This window comes from Canis lupus, chromosome 31 (assembly GCF_048164855.1).
Source record: "Canis lupus baileyi chromosome 31, mCanLup2.hap1, whole genome shotgun sequence".
Taxonomy (NCBI): Eukaryota; Metazoa; Chordata; class Mammalia; order Carnivora; family Canidae; genus Canis; species Canis lupus.
In genome coordinates, this window is record NC_132868.1 from 15,633,537 (window position 1) to 15,650,682 (window position 17,146).

The window sequence follows — 17,146 nt, forward strand, 5'->3', positions numbered from 1 at the left end:
CGTGTCATAGCAAATGCCAAGATTTCATTCTTTTTTATGGTCGAATAATATTCCGTTGTGTGTGTGTATGTCTGTATGTACATACATATATGCCACCTCGTCTTTATCCATTCATCCATCAATGTACTTTTGGGCTGCTTCCATAGCTTGGCTATTGCAAATAACCCAAGCCCTGCTTGGCTTTACTGCTTGGCTGCAGTAAACATCAGGGTACATGTATCCCTTTGAATTAGTGTTGTTGTGTTCTTTGAGTGAATACCCAGTAGCGCCATTGCTGAATCATAAGGTAGTTCTATTTTTAATTTTTTGAGGAACGTCCATACTGTTTTCCACAGTAGCTGCACCAGTTTGCACTCCCATCAACAGTGCATGAGGGTTCTTTTTCCTCGACATCCTTGCCAACATCTGTCGTTTCCTGACTTGTTGATTTTAGCCATTCTGACAGGTGTGAGGTGATATCTCATTGTGGTTTTGATTTGTATTTCCCTGATGATAAGTGATGATGAGCATCTTTTCATCTGTCTGTTAGCCATCTATATGTCTTCTTTGGAGAAATGTCTGTTCATGGCATCTATCCATTTTTTAAGTGGATTATTTGCTTTTTGGGTGTTGAGTTGCATAAATTCTTTATACAATTTGAATGTTAACCCTTTATCAGATATGTCATTTACAAATGTCTTCTCCCATTCAACAGGTTGCCTTTTAGTTTTGTTGATTGTTTCCTTCACCATGCAGAAGCTTTTTATTTTGTTGTAATCCCAATAGTTTATTATTGCTTTTGATTCCCTTGCCTCAGAGGAGTTTTATAGAAAAAAGTTGCCATGGTAGATGTTGGAGAAATTACTACCTGTGCTCTCCTCTAGGGCTTTTTTTTTTTTTTTTTTTTTTTTTTTTTTGATTTCAGGTTTCACATTAGGCCTTTAATCCATTTTGGGTTTTTTTTTTTTTAAGATTGTATTTATTTATTCATGAGAGATACAGAGAGAGGCAGAGACATAGGGAGAGGGAGAAGCAGGCTCCATGCAGGGAGCGCGATGTGGGACTAGTTTCCAGAACTCCAGGATCACGCCCCGAGCTGAAGGCACACGCTTAACTGCTGAGCCACCTAGGCGTCCCTCCTATAATCCGCTTTGAATTTATCTTCATGCATGGTATAAGCAAGTGGTCCATTTCATTCTGTTGCATGTTGCTGTCCAGTTTTCCCAACACCACTTATTGAAGAGATTGTCTTTTTCCCTTTTCATATTCTTGCATCCTTTGTCAAAGATTAATTGACCATATAATGTGGGTTTATTCCTGGATTTTCTATTGTGTCCCATTGATCAATGTGTCTATTTCTGTGCCATCACCACTGTTTTGATGACTATTTTGTGAAATAACTTTAAAACTGAAACTGTGATGCTTCCAGCTTCGCTTTGCTTTTTCAAGATTCTTTTGGGTATTCAGGGTATTTTTTGGTTCCATACAAATTTTAGGATTGCTTGCTCAAGTTCCATAAAAAATGCTGTTGGTATTTTGATAGGGATTGGATTAAATGTATAGATTGCTTTGGGTAGTATAGACATTTTAACAATATTTGTTCTTCCAATCCATGAGCATGGAAAATCTTACCATTTCTAAAAATATAAAATGCTTCATGATTTTACATGTCATCCTTGCATAGAGTCCATGCTAATCTTCTCTGTATTGCTCCAATTTTAGTATATGTCCTACCAAAGAGCACCTAGCCATTAACTCTTTAAACATTTTTCTGTTATCACATTCTTTCAGTTATCTTTCTGGAATTCTGATAACATTGAAGTTAGATCTTTTGGTGTTACCCTATAAGTTCCTGAAGCTCTGTTTATGTTTCAACGTTTTTTTTAGTTGTTGTTCAGAATGGATATTTTAATGGAACAATTTGTCATCCAGATTTTGCTATTGAATCCATCCAATGAATTTTTCAAATTTTCAGTTATTGTATGTTTTTAGTTCTAAACTTTTCATTTGGTTCTTCACTTGGGATCTTCCATTTATTTGCTGAGACTCTTTAGACTTCCATTTATTACACTTCTTGGAGCACTGTTATCATACCTATTTTTAAGTCTTTGATAATTCCAACATATGTCTTGTGGGCATCTATTGATTACCTTCTCCCTTGAAAGTTAAAATTTTCTTGGTTGTGTGCTGAATAATTTTAGATTTTAATGTGGACATTTTGAATATTATGTATGAAACTTGGGTCTACCTTAAATCCTCAAGAGAATGTTGATATTTTTGTTGTAGAAGGCAGTCAACCTATCCAGGTTGCAAGTTTCAATCTGTATTCTATGAATTGTGGTTCCAATGTCAGTTCAGTTTTCAAAGCTTTTTCAGTGTTTTTTTTTTTTTTAAGATTTTATGTATTTATTCATGAGAGACACACAGAGAGAGAGGCAGAGACACACACAGAGGGAGAAGCAGGTCCCCTGAAGGAAGCCCAATGTGGGACTCAATCCCAGAACTCCGGGATCACACCCTGAGCCAAAGATGCTCAACTGCTGAACCACCCAGATGTCCCTACTTATTCAGTGTTATTCTAAACTGTCCCACATGCGCACCACCTAATGGCCAATCTAGGACCTGCGCAGTGGTCTATTCCATAGTTCAGTTCTCAAAGCCTTTGGTACTGTGTAGGGTCAGGTCAACACATCACAGCCCACAAGTGAGCCTGGGATTCCATACACCACTTTATATATCACTCTCTTGAGCTCCCTTCTTGTCACATTTGCTGTGACATTTCTAGTTCCCTGAAGGCCTTCTTTCAGTTCTATGTCCAGAAAGCAGGGCTTTAGTTTCCATTATCTCCCATGCACTTCCCATGACTATCCCTACATACAGGACCAAGCAGGAGAACAGAGAGAGAAAAAAATACAATGGATAGTTGCCCCATTGGTCTTGGACCACATTTCCTCTGGTCAGAGAAGATTACTCTCTCTCAGTGTTTTAGATACCTGCCTTTTCACCACTATCTGAGGGTAAATTGGTTCTGAGAATGAAAGTGTTACTGAAAAGAAATTTGTGCCATATTTTCATATCTTGTATAACAGCTTTACTTATTTTTTAGGGCAGATTGCAGTTATATTATGGATAATCAAATCTCCAAATAAGTTTTCTATAATAATAGGAATTACTTTTATAATTATAAATAATAAATATTACTTGAAAATAAAATAGCTATATACATTGTTAAGAAGCTTCTCCTAACTCTGTAATGCTGGTTTAATGTGATTGCTGAAGTCATAGGCACATACCACCACTGTTCTGACACAGAATCCTTTTTTTTTTAAAGTAGGCTCTACATCCAACATGGGGCTCGAACTTATGATTCCGAGATTAAGAATTGCATGCTCTAACGACTGAGCCAGACAGGCACCCCGTTCCCACACAGAAAACTCAATTTTTAAAGCTTGGCTAAGTTCCAGTCACAGCAAAGCAATCAAAGGAGCCTTCTAACTTGGGAAAATTCCATGTTCTCTTTGTTCTCATCTTATTGTGGCTGTTCACAATGAGAGATAAAAAGGTCAGGACTTTGGCTTTCAAAAAACCAACGTGGACATATCAAGATAAATACAGTCCTGAACTCATTTGCATAAATGAATCTCTAGTCAATTCTTCAGGACAGAAGATGTCCTTGAGGGCAGTCCGGCATGAGCTTGAAATTATTATCATAGAATTCATGTTTGACTGCTTCCTCTTTCCCATTCATGGTTGAAGTTCAATGGGTCAGAGATAGGTAAACAGTTAATGGTTTGATGTTATGGAAACTGAATAATGAAAGTTCACATATTGAGAAGGAAGAATATGATATCAGAAAAAAATGCTCCTCCCTTTAATAAAGAAACTATAATTAGAGGAAGACCATTAAACTAGTCACTTGACTTGACAGCAACTGGGATTTCTTCCCCCAGACACTTTGTTATAAGGGTCTGTGTTGATGAGAAAACTAAGAGATATGGAATATCACCTATGGCAAATAAAATAAATAAAAATATTGAAATAAACAAATAAAATCTTTAGTCAATTCTGTCTTGGCCACAAGAGTAGTATTGTTATCACAGATTCCAGGTAATATTCACAATATATGTGAAAAATGACTAAACTCTAGGAACAGGAAGCAGATCAGTGTTTGCCAGGAGCTGGAGGTCACAGAAGGAGCTGATCTTAAGAAATACAGGGAAATATTTGGAATGATGGAACTGTTCCATAATTGAATTATAGTGTACTTTACGCTTTTTCAGAACTTGCAGGGTGAATCTTACTGTACTTAAATTGTATCTTAATAAAAAATACTGTAGGTGCCTGGCAGATAGTAGGTAGTCAACAAGAGAAACAGAGAAATAAGTTTTTGCTTTATAGGATGAGTTATGTTCTAGAAAATGGAAAGAATATGAGGGCCAGTCCATAAACTTCATACTCATACCTTGAAAAGCCAATGTGATCGGTGTAACAAAAGTTGGAATGCCTATAAACCTTGTTTCTATCATTCTCCATTGATAAGATACAGGAATAGGGTTTTAAAAGGGTAGCAACTGGGCAGGCCTTGTCAGGTCTCTCCAGTTTGGAGGTAGAAAAAGCAATTTATAAGTAAAATGACTCAGCAGAAGTATTTAATGGGCCTTTAAACCCTAGGACTGACAGTTGATTAGTGGTGACAACACTCTAGGTCAAAGTCACATTAGCCAGTAACATTTGAATAAATGAAGCATGAGGCTTTCCCACAACTCTCAGGTACTTTGAAAGATGTGCTTCCACAGATATGTGACTGGGAAAGGGACAGAGCTGAGGTACGTGGCAGCCACTGAAGTGGACAGAAGTGAAATAGGGTCAAACAATGGGGTATTTTCTAAGCTCAAGTTTTTGTCATGCTATAGATTTATTCACTACTAACAATGGTAAAGAGTTAACATTTCTTGAGTTCTTACATACAATGTCCAGAAATTTGCAAAATGTTTTACATTTATTGCTCACAATAATCTATTACTATAGGTTTTATTATTGCCTCCATTTTACAGATAAAAGAACTGAGGCTGGGATGTTGAGTCACTTGCCCAAAGTCACAAGGTAGATGGGTATAGCAGAACTGGGATTGGAATACAGCCTCTCAAAATCTAAACTTCTTCATCCTAATCACTGTCCTACAATTGACTATTTGCTCACAATAAATGCTTTTTATTGGGTCTTCTAATAGCAATAGAGTATTTATTGAAGAAAAAATATTCCTTCCTTTTATAAATTGCTATTGTAGAAAGAGTTTGTGAAGAAGGACAGATATATTGAAAATTCAAGATATTTTAGATTTTTAAAAATTTTTTTTTTAATTTTTAGAGAGAGAGAGAGCACAAGTGGGAGGGGCAGAGGGCATGAGAGAGAGAATCTCAAGTAGACTTTGTGCTGAGCACAGAGCCAGAGACAGGGCTCCCTTTCACGACCCTGAGATCACCACCTGAGCTGAAACTAAGAGTCAGCCCCTTAACAGACTATGCCACCCAGGCACCCCTTAGATTTTTAAATGAGAGCCTGAGAGCTTCTGTCTTTAGTCTGAGGCTTAAATATGACTCTATTTCTATGGGGAAAATAGCAAATCTTCGTGGAGATTGGCAACATTGTGCTGAAAGTCCTGAGGCCTGTACTTCTAACCTTAATGTAGAGCCCCTTGACCTTGTCCTGAAACACCATTTTACAAGGCACAGCTTGTAAAAATGGGATAGAATAAGCCAGAGCCTTGAATGATAGCTGAGCAGATATTGAGGTAAAGAACTCCACATGAGTCTTAGTCTAAGTTGAAGCCAACATCTGGTAATCAAATTCTCTATTTCTTAAGACTGACAATGATCCTACACTTCTTGAAGCCAATACATGGAATAAATAAAGTCTCATAAGCGTCCAGAACACAGAACTTTCATTATATGATAGTTTAACGTTGATGAAAGAAAAGTTCTGAAGAATCAGGGCTACTTTTCTTTGTTCAAGAAAAATTAGAATTCATTTCAGAAACTGTACTTTTCCTGTTAGAAGGACTGTGTTGAATTTAAACATACCATGAATCATTCAATAAAGCTGTTCTTACCTTTCCAGAAGATAGTAGAACTAGAGTCTATGGTTATTTCATTTATTGTCTAATAACATATAAGATTTATTATTTATACCAAATGTTTTAGCTCTTGAATATATGCAGCTTAAATACTTCATTTATACTATTCTTTAATTTTCCCATCTTCATTGATCTGGCCTTCTTAAGCTCTTTGTGGAAGGAAGAATGAAACTTTTCTTCTGCAGTGAACCATATAAATATTCACATTAAATGCAATAAGTACTATGACTAGTCAGTTCAAGTCAAACTTTACTATAAATCAGATACAAAAGAGCTTTTGGGGGCACCTGGGTGGCTCAATGGTTGAGCATCTGCCTTTGGCTCAGGTCGTGATCCCGGGATCCTGGGATAGAGTCCCATATCAGGCTCCTTGCATGGAGCCTCCTTCTCCCTCTCTCTATGTCTCTGCCTCTGTGTGTGTGTGTCTTTCATAAATAAATAAATAAAATCTGGGGGAATAAAAGAGCTTTTTCTTTTCTTTTTTTTTTTTTTTTAAAGAGCTTTTTCATTTTCTAAAAATATTTTTGGATTTCCGATATGGACCTGTTTATGGACCTGTAAGACTATGTTGGAAAGGAGTTTTACTTAACTGAAGAGATTTTAATTACAATCTTAGGCTTAAAAATATACATGTGCATAGATACATGCATAAATCACAAACAGGTATTAAAATCATTTTCTTGTCGAAAGCCTTAAAGGGAGCATGCATACACATTCACGGTACTGAATCTGACGTTTTGAGAATGTTAATGCTTTTAGCAGGATAAGTAATCCATTACATCCATATATTACTTTATGTTTCATCAAACACTTTTATATTTACTGTCACATTGATCTTCACACCATTTCTGTGAAATAAACAAAGCAAGAATTAATTTCTTTTTTAAAAAAATCACATCAACTGGGCACCTAGGTGGCTCAGTCAGTTAAGTGTCTGCCTTCGGCTCAGGTCATGATCCCAGAGTCCTGGGATCAAGTTTCGTATCAGACTCCTTGCTCAGTAGGGAGTCTGCTTCACCCCTCCCTTTGTACTTCCCCACTGCTTATTCTCTCTCTCTCTCTCTCTCTATCTTTCTCTCTCTCTCTAGTGCATGCAGGCACATGCAAGCTCTCTCAAATAAATTTTTTTTAAATCTTAAAAAAAATTTTTTTTAAATCACAGCAACTTTTATTTGGTTACCAAAGAAAAGCATTCTTGCAAATGTGAAAGATGAAAGTAGAAAGAAAAATTTGGTGGGTTTTCCCCTTCATTCTACAGAAAAAGACACTTGAAAGTCAGAGAGGTTCAATGGCCGACTCTCAGTCTAACAGCTAGAAAGTAGGCCTGCAGTTGAAATCTAGTCTGACTCCAAGACTTGGGAGTTTTATTCTTTCAACAATATTTAGTGAGCACAGTGTCGGGCTCTCTGATAACTATATCCACTATACCACAGTGCCTCTTAGTTAGGAGTCACAAGACACAGAATTTTATAGCTTGAAACATCTGCAGAACTCAGATCCAAAATATATGATATGACCACACTATTAGCAGAATTATTATTTTTTTCATTTTAAGGAGAGTGTTTAATTTGTTAATTAAAGTAGAATCTACCTTCCCAAAATTCTGTTTAAATTATTTGGTGAGTACCTTCAATCCAACAATCACTTTAGTGCTTGAGAGTCTGCACATTAATGTAGATTAGAGCTACCATGGACCAACCATTCCCATAAATGACCACATTTATTTTGTAAGATGTAAACTTTAAGACATGTGGCCACTAGAGTCTATTGGTGGTTGAGGTTGAAAGGATGGATGTCAGCCAGTTTGATGAACCATTGAAGATATTTCCAAAGGCCTAGACTTGCCCCTTTAGTATGGTGAAATGGTTGTCATTAAACTATTGTTGACAGGTTTTGGAAAACTAACTTTTTAGGGAATTGTTCTAGGAATATTTGGTTTAAGTGCCAACTTTTGGTGAAAAGTCTCAAATTTAGGATTTTATCTCCAACTGACATCATACGTATACTCTGTACTTAGGTTTGGGGATGTCATAACAAAGTACCACAAACTGGGTGGCTTAAGCAATGAAGATTTATTGTTTCAGTTTTGGACGCTAGAAGCCTGAAATCTGAGATGTCAGCAGAATTGGTTCCTTTAGAAGACTATGAGGGAGAATCTGTCTCATGCCTCTACTAGCTTCTGGAAGTGCAGACATTCCTTGGTTTGTAGTAGCATTCCCTGTGTCTTCCCTCTGTGTGTGTCTGTGTCCAAGTTTCTCCTTTTGATAAGGACACCCATCATATTGGATTAAGGCCCCCCTAACAACATCACTTTAACTTAATTAGCTCTGTCGATATCCCAGTTGCAAATAAGTCACATTCTGAGGTACTGGGGGTTAAGGATTCAACATACCTTTACTGGGGTTGTGATGGCAATTTTATATGTCAACTCAGAGGATGTTTTGTATTAGATTAACATTTAAATTAGTGAACTCTGATCCTGGAGACTCAGGATCGAGTCCCACATCAGGCTCCTTGTGTGGAGCCTGCTTCTCCCACTGCCTGTGTCTCTGCCTGTCTCTCTTTCTCTCTCTCTGTGTCTCTCATGAATAAATAAATAAAAATCTTTAAAAAAAGTTGGGGGGCAGCCTGGGTAACTCAGCAGTTTAGCACTGCCTTCAGCCCAGAGCATGATCCTGGAGACCCAGGATCAAGTCCCACATCAGGCTCCCTGCATGGAGCCTGCTTCTCCCTCTGCCTGTGTCTCTGCCTCTCTCTCTCTCTCTCTCTCTCTGTCTCTCATGAATAAATAAATAAAAATCTTTAAAAACAAGCAAACAAACAAACAAACAAATAAATAAATAAATAAGTGAACTCTGTGTAAAACAGATTGCCCTGTATAATATGGGTGGGCCTCACCAAATCAGTTGAAGGTCTGAATAGAACCAAAACACTAGCCTCCTCAAGCAAGTGGAATTCTCCACAGACTGCCTTTCATCTTCATCTGTATCATTGCCTCTCTTGGGCCTCCAATCTGCTCGACTTATTTTTAAAGGTCTAAAACACCACCATTGACACAGTCCTTGCAAGGGATACTCTAACAAATTAAACACAGACATGCATCATAGAACTTCAAAATTTATGCCCTATTATCATACTATACCACTTGTGGCATATCACGAATTAATATTTTTGTATAAATTCTGTGATCATTTTTGAATGTTAGAACGATATTGCATTATATTTTTGGTGTTTAAAGTATCAAACAGATGTCTTTGAAACAAACATAAATTTTACAGTCCTGTTTTGGAATTTATTTCTATTTTAAAATTCTGGAGCTTAAGCTCAAAAACTGGAGCTTAAGTTTTTCTCAACTCCTGGGTCTTTTTAGCTACTCCTTCTCCACTTACTACCTCTCTCACTTGCTTCCTATTGCCAGAAAAACCTTGCTATTTCTTGCCTATTGGCCTTTGCACACATTATTCTTTCCATGAGGTCAAATTCATTATCTGCCTTTAGAAGTCTTCCTTTTTTTTTAAAGATTTTATTTATTTATTCATGAGAGACACACAGAGAAGAGAGAGGCAGAGACACAGAGGGAGCAGGCTCCATGCAGGAAGCCTGACATGGGACTCGATCCTGCATCTCCAGGATCAACCCCTGGGCTGAAGGCGGCACTAAACTGCTGAGCCACCGGGCTGCCCCTCTTCCTAAATAGAGGCACTTTGTGGCTTAGTTGGTTAGGTGTCCAACTCTTGATCTCTGCTCAGGTTTTTATCTCAGGTCCATGAAATTGGGCCCCTTGTTGGACTCTGTGCTCAACTTAGAGTCTGTCTATCCCTCTCCCTCTGCTCCTCCCCCCATTCTATCTATCTCAAATAAATCAATAAAAATAAAATCTTTTTAAAATTTTAAAAATATGGGGATTCCTGGGTGGCTCAGTGATTTAGCATCTGCCTTCAGCCCAGGGCATAATTCTAGAGTCCCAGGATCGAGTCCCACATCAGGCTCCCTGCATGGAGCCTGCTTCTCCCTCTGCCTGTGTCTCTGCCTCTGTGTGTGTGTGTGTGTGTGTGTGTGTGTGTCATGAATAAATAAATAAAATCTTTAAAAATATATTTAAACATTTTTTTAATAATTTAAAATTAAAAAAATAAGGGTGCCTAAGTGGTTCAGTCAGTTAAGCATCTATCTTTGGCTTAGATCATGATTCCAGAGTCTTGGGATCAAGTCCCATACCGGGTTCCCAGCTCCATGGGGAGCCTGCTTCTCCCTCTCCCTCTGCCTGCCACTCCCCCTGTTTGTGTTCTCTCTCTTTCTGTCAAATAAATCTTTTTTTAAAAATTAAGTTAAAAAATTAATTTAAAAGTCTTCCTGAATAAACTCCAGCCTTATTTAATCACTCTCTAATTTTTTTTTCTTTTTTAAAAATTTATTTATTTAGAGAGTGGGAGGAGGGGCAGAAGGAGAGGGAGAGAATCTCAAGCAGGCTCCCTGCCCAGCATGGCTTCACATAGGGCCTGACCCCACAACCCGAAATCGCCACGTGAGCTGAAATTAAGAGTCAGTATCCCAGCCAACTGAGCCACCCAGGCTCTTGTAACTACTCTCTAATTAATTCCATATTTAATTCATGATAGTATAAGAGAAATTCTCTCCTTCCATTTTCCACACCGTATTTCCCAGCCTCCTTTCCACATAAGTGTGCTTTTTTAAAAAAAGATTTTATTTACTTATGTAGTTACTTATTTATGTATATAAAGAAAGAGCATGAGTGGGAGAGAGAATCTGAGCAGAGAGCCTGGTGCAGGACTTGATCCCACAACCCTGAGATCAGGACCTGAGCCCAAACCAAAAGATGCTTAACTGACTGAGCCACCCAGGCACCCCTCACATAAGTGTGCTTTTGTGCAAATTTCTCTCCAATGGCCCATATGTCAACCTAAGAAATTTGGAATCTAAATTATAGCAGGAAGTCACTGAAACATAAGAAATGAATGAGTGATTCTGTTTTACTGGAAGGATTACACTGCCTAATCTGTAGAGAATGGATCAAAAAAAGCAAAAATGGAATGGAAGACAAGACAGGAAGTCCAAACATAAATCCAGATGAGAAGATTTCAGCTTTTATTAGGATGTACAATGAGACTGAGAAAGGAAAAAATATTTGATAGTGGGTTAGATATAGAGAATGAGGCAGAAAGGAGCTTTCCATAATGACTAACAATATAAAAAAAGATTGTCAACCTCATCCATAATAAGATAAATGCAAATGAGATCTATAGTGAGATCGCTTATTTAAGGAAAAATCCAAAATTTTGATAATACACTCCATTGGTGAGACTTGGGCAAAGTCTCATTTAACACTGATAGGAATGCCAAATGGCTTAAACTCTTTGGAAAAGAAGTTAGCAACATAAGCATTTATCGTTTTACTTAGTAAACATTGATACAAAAGATACACTGGCAAATATACAGAATTGACATATGTGGAAAGGTATATGTCACAGCAACACTTGTAACAGCAACCAATGAGTCTATTAGAGCTGGCTTGTATTGCTTACAAGAATGAGTTGTTAAGGGCAGCCTCGGTGGCTCAGCGGTTTAGCACTGCTTTCAGTCCAGCATGTGATTCTGGAGATCCGAGATCGAGCCCCATGTCGGGCTCCCTGCATGGAACCTGCTTCTCACTCTGCCTGTCTCTCTCTCTGCTTCCCATGAATAAATAAATAAAGTATTAAAAAGAAAATGAGGGGATCCCTGAGTGGCGCAGCGGTTTGGCGCCTGCCTTTGGCCCAGGGCGCGATCCTGGAGACCCAGGATCAAATCCCACGTCGGGCTCCCGGTGCATGGAGCCTGCTTCTCCCTCTATGTCTCTGCCTCTCTCTGCCTCTGTGTGTGTGTGTGTGACTATCATAAATAAATAAAAATTAAAAAAAAAAAGAAAAGAAAAGTAAATGAGTTGTTAAGTTTTCAGGGATTTTGTAAACTGGTTGTTAAACATAGTGATTATTTAAATTATATAAACTTGAAATTACATAAATTATATTTAAGTGCAGAGGTAATAAGTACTCAAAATTCATCACTTCTTAGGTATTTTACTATATTGTATTATTATCTGTCTCTTGGGAGTTTTACATGTATTATATGTGAATGGTGGAACTTCTACATAATGTAGAATTCTATAGCGCACATAATGTGCGCTACTATACATCACTTCCCAACTTCATATCCAGTGACATGATGTTAGTAGCTTGAACTCAGCCATGGTGGGAATATTTACACCACATAGAAATTTGCAAACACTCCAAATCAAAGCTTTTTCCCCTGAGGGGAGGAAAAACATTGTTAAACATTACGCACAACTGGAAATAATCCAAACATCCATCAAAAGCATTTTGGTTGAATAAACCATGATATATCCTTTCAATGAAGTACCATACAACTATAAAAGGAAATAGGGGTATTTTTATATACTCCTATAAAAGTGATCTCCAGAATATACAGACATGTAAAAAAAATAAATAAATAAAAAGCAAGTTAAAAAAAAGTATGTGTGATATGCCTTCAAATGCAAGGAGATTACTACAAAGGCATGTATGTTTTTGCTAATTCAAATTTTTAAAGAGAAGGCTATGGCAGAAAAGTTTTAAGTGGCTACATACTAGGAAGAGAGAAGAGACTATAAGAAAAATGGGAATAAATGTTAAATTCTTTGAATGTATCTTGTTTCGGGACACCTGGGTGGCTCAGCAGTTGAGCATCTGCCTTCGGTTCAGGGCATAATCCCAGGGTCCTGGGATTGAGTCCCACATCAGGCTCCCTGCATGGAGCCTGCTTCTCCCTCTGCCTATGTCTCTGCCTCTCTCTGTGTCTCTCATGAATAAATAAATAAAATCTTAAAAAAAAAAAAAAGAAATATGCCTTGTTTGGTAGATTTCTTTGGAACCATACAAATGTTTTACATAATTAAAAATTAAGATCTTATTACAAAAAGAAATCCCTAAACATCTGAAGCAGAATGAAGCAAATCAATCTAGGCAATGAATTGGTGGTATTATCACATAAAGAAGAGTTATTTCAAATGGACCTAAAACATAATAATTTTATTTGTCTAGTCAGATATATACAGAAGATCAGTGCTCTGTGATATATATATATATATAATGCATTATACTATGTATATAGTGCAAATATGTATATATATGTGTGTGTGTGTATATATATATATATATATATATATATATATATATATATATGAAATGTAAAAAAAGTCTTGGGACACCTGGATGGCTCAGTGGTTGAGCGTCTGCCTTTGGCTAAGGTCATGATCCTGGGGGTCCTGGGATCGAGTCCTGTATTGGGCTCCCCGCAGGAAGCCTGTTTCTCCCTCTGCCTATGTCTCTGCCTCTCTCTCTTTGTCTCTCATGAATAAATAAATAAAATCTTTTTAAAGAATCTTAAACAATTTTCAGTAATCGTATTGCTAGTGATAAAATTATTACTCTGAAACTATTGTATACAACCTATGACAAAGAAAATAAGTAATGATGCTTATGTCATTAAGAACCAATATATTTTACAGTAGTAGAAGACATCATAAATATAAAATTAAAGAAGTCAAGTAAAAAGATTGTATTCTTAGATTTAAAATATTGCGAATCCATCTTTTCTCTTTAAAAAATTTTAGATATTTCTTAGCTCTGAGCTCTAAACAAGTCTAGAGACAATGACCATGGCAGCAGGAGTAAGCATGCCTAAAATCCAGATATTGATCTCTTATTACCACTTTCCAATACTGGATTCCTTGTAGAAATAGACGATTTCAGTGCTGAAACAAGAGGTGTCTAAAATGATCTTAGAATCATGCCACAAAACAGCAAAACTACCAAGGACTACTGAAGTTTGTCAAAAGGAATCAGGAGTCAAATTGGAAGAAGCTCCTGCTAGTCAAAGATGACATAATTTGAGCATCTATAAAAATAATGGCTGCAATGGATTGAAACACATAAAAATATTTTTAAAAGTTCATTGGCCACCCATACAGTATGATACAGAATCAACTCATTATACTAAAAGTTGATAAGAAACATGAAAGAATAGAGTATTTTGTCTTTCCCATTTGAAATGTACTGCTGGGTAACCAAAAGTTGTGAGAGGAAGTTTCTTTTTATAGAGATATTTCAGGCCATGGGGCACCTGAGTGGCTCAGTCACTTAAGCTGCCAACTCTTGCTCTTGGCTCAGGTCATGATCTCAGAATAGAGGGATAGAGCCTCTCCTCAGGCTCCGTGCTCAACATGCAGTCTGCCTGTGATTCTCTCTCTACCTCTCCCTCTGCCCCTTCCCCCACTTGCACTTATTCTCTCTAAGATAAATATATAAAATCTTAAAAAGAAGGAGAGAAAGAAAGAAAGAAAGAAAGAAAGAAAGAAAGAAAGAAAGAAAGAAAAAAGAAAGAAAGAAAGAAAGAAAGAAAGAAAGAAAGAAAGAAAGAAAGAAAAGATTTCAGCCAGTAAATGAAGAAGCAATGATAGAACATTAAGTTTATAACCACTGCCAGCATAATGGATCTATTCCAAAACAATGACCATCAAAAGTTATCAAGATGGCAAAAAAGAAAGACAGACATACATGCTTCATGATGGAAATGCCCAGTACTTTATATGAAGTATTCTTATAAAAAAACAAACCTGGATAGTATGGAGTTTCCACAAGAAGTTAAAAATAGGGCTCCTGGGTGGCTCAGCTGTTGAGCACCTGCCTTTGCCTCAGGTCATAATCCTGGGATCGAGTCCTACATTGGGCTTCTTGCAGGGAGCCTGCTTCTCCCTCTGCCTATGTCTCTGTCTCTCTCTGTGTCTCTCATGAATAAATAAATAAAATATTTTTTTAAAAAAGAAGTTAAAAATAAAACTACCCTACAATCCAGTAATGACACTACTGGATATTTACCCAAATAATACAAACAAAACAAAAGAAAATTAATTCAAAGGGATATATGCACCTCTATGTCTATTGAAGCATTATTTACAATAGCCAAACTATGGAAGCAGCCCAAGAATCCACTGATAGATGAATGGATAAAGAAGATGTGAGTTCTATATATAATGGAATATTATTCAGCCATAAAAAATAAGATCTTGCCATTTGTAAACAACATGGGTGGAGCTAGAGACTATTATGCTAATCAAAATAAGTCAGTCAGAGAAAGACAAATACCATATGATTTCACACATACATGGAGCTTACAAAATGAATGAACAAAGAGAAAAAAAAAAGAGAGAGAGACAAACCAAAATACAGACTCCTATAGAGAATAAAACAATAGCTACCAGAGGGGAAGTAGATGGATGGGTGAAGTAGGTGATGGGGAGTGGGAGTGCGTTGTCATGATGAGCATAACAAGAAATACAGAGGACAAAGGGAAATGACAAAGCAATAGCTTTTTCTTCATCAAATATATTTCTGGGACAAGGGGGAGGCAGAGGAAGGGGAAAGAATAAGAAAGACTAAAAGAAATTTAAGAATTTAAGAGACATTGATAATTGCCATATGTGGACTTTATTTGAATTTTGATTTAAATCAACATTAAAAAAATAATTATGAGACCATTTGTGGTATTTTGATAAAGTCTTTAAAAAGTGTCTTTACCTTTTTAGAGATAAATATGAAAATATTTGTGTATAAAAGAGTATGGTGTTTGGGATTTATTCCAAAATAATCTAGTTCAGGGAGTGGTAGACTGAGCAGTTATATAAATGAAACAAGACTGGCCATGCTAAATGTTGAAACCAGATATCTTCATATTGTTGTAGATGTTATATGTTTTCCATAATAAGAAGTTAAAGTTTGCGGGGCGGAGGGTGTCTGGATGGTTCAGTTGATAGAACATGCGACTCTCAATCTCAGGATCATGAGTTCAAGCCCTACATAGGGTGTGGAGCCCACTTTAAAAAAAAAAAAAAGTTAAAAATTTTAAAAGTATGACTATTCAGTTTTTGTTTGAACTGGGGGGGAGGTATGGGTTAAGATGCCATTTTCTGATACTGTCATATTTTAAAGAGGACCAAATTGGGGGTGGGAACGAGATCTAGAAAGAGGTAAATTATTCATTTAATTTTCGGTTCTGAATATTGTTTGTAGTGTCTGAGAGACATGCAAGGGAAGATACTGAGGAGTCAAATAAATAGAAAGTTTGAACCACAGAAGAGACATCTGGACTAGTGATCTAAATTTAGGATTTATCAGCATCTGAGTGGAAATTGTTACAATTACTTAGGGAGAGAATATAATACAGAATAAAAACAAAGTATACTGAGTGCCTATTGCATTGCATTCCAGGCACTACTCTAAATGTTTTAAAAGTATACTTAACACTCACAATAACCCATGAAGTAGATATTACTACTATCTGCTTTTTTATATATATTAAGAAACATAGGCACATAAGTCTTGTCTATAACAAGTTTAAGCTTTGTAAATGGGATTTGGATCCTTGAAGTCTAGACTCTGTGAAAAACAGAACACCCCAGGACTGTGACCTAAAGAACTCAGATATCTAGAAGTAGAGGAGAAGCGAAAAAAGGAGTCTGAGGAAAAAGCAGCCAACAAGGTAGGAGAGAAAAATATTTGAAAGACGTGTCACTATAAGACAAAAGAAGAGCGCATTCAAGAAAGGGAGTGGCCAATAGTAATGAATCATGATGAGAGGTCAAGAGAAATGAGTGCTGAAATTAATTCCATCACTGGTAGCAAAATCAGCTCATGACTCACATCACAGTTTATTGCCATCAGGATACTTTTCAGTAGAATGACTGAGATGTTATGTGATTCTAACTTGATAAAAAAAATATAATAGCTTCTACTATTGGACATGAATAGCCTCTGCTATAACATATTTTACCTTAAAATACATGGAATACACAATCCCAGACACTCAAAATATAACTTAGAGAGGATTTTTCTGTGGTTACAGTAGAATTTCTTACTGAAAGTATTCATATTAATGATTCTTTTATACAGGGATTTTTCCTAATATATTTAAAATATGATT

At 36.7% G+C, this 17,146-nt stretch overlaps 1 non-coding gene across 1 annotated transcript; it reads right to left on the bottom strand.

Moving 5' to 3' along the window:
- Positions 1-1,618: 1,618 nt before the first annotated feature.
- Positions 1,619-1,723, bottom strand: LOC140622492 (U6 spliceosomal RNA). Its single transcript, XR_012022250.1, has one exon. It is a non-coding gene; the product is annotated as a U6 spliceosomal RNA (small nuclear RNA).
- Positions 1,724-17,146: the final 15,423 nt, after the last annotated feature.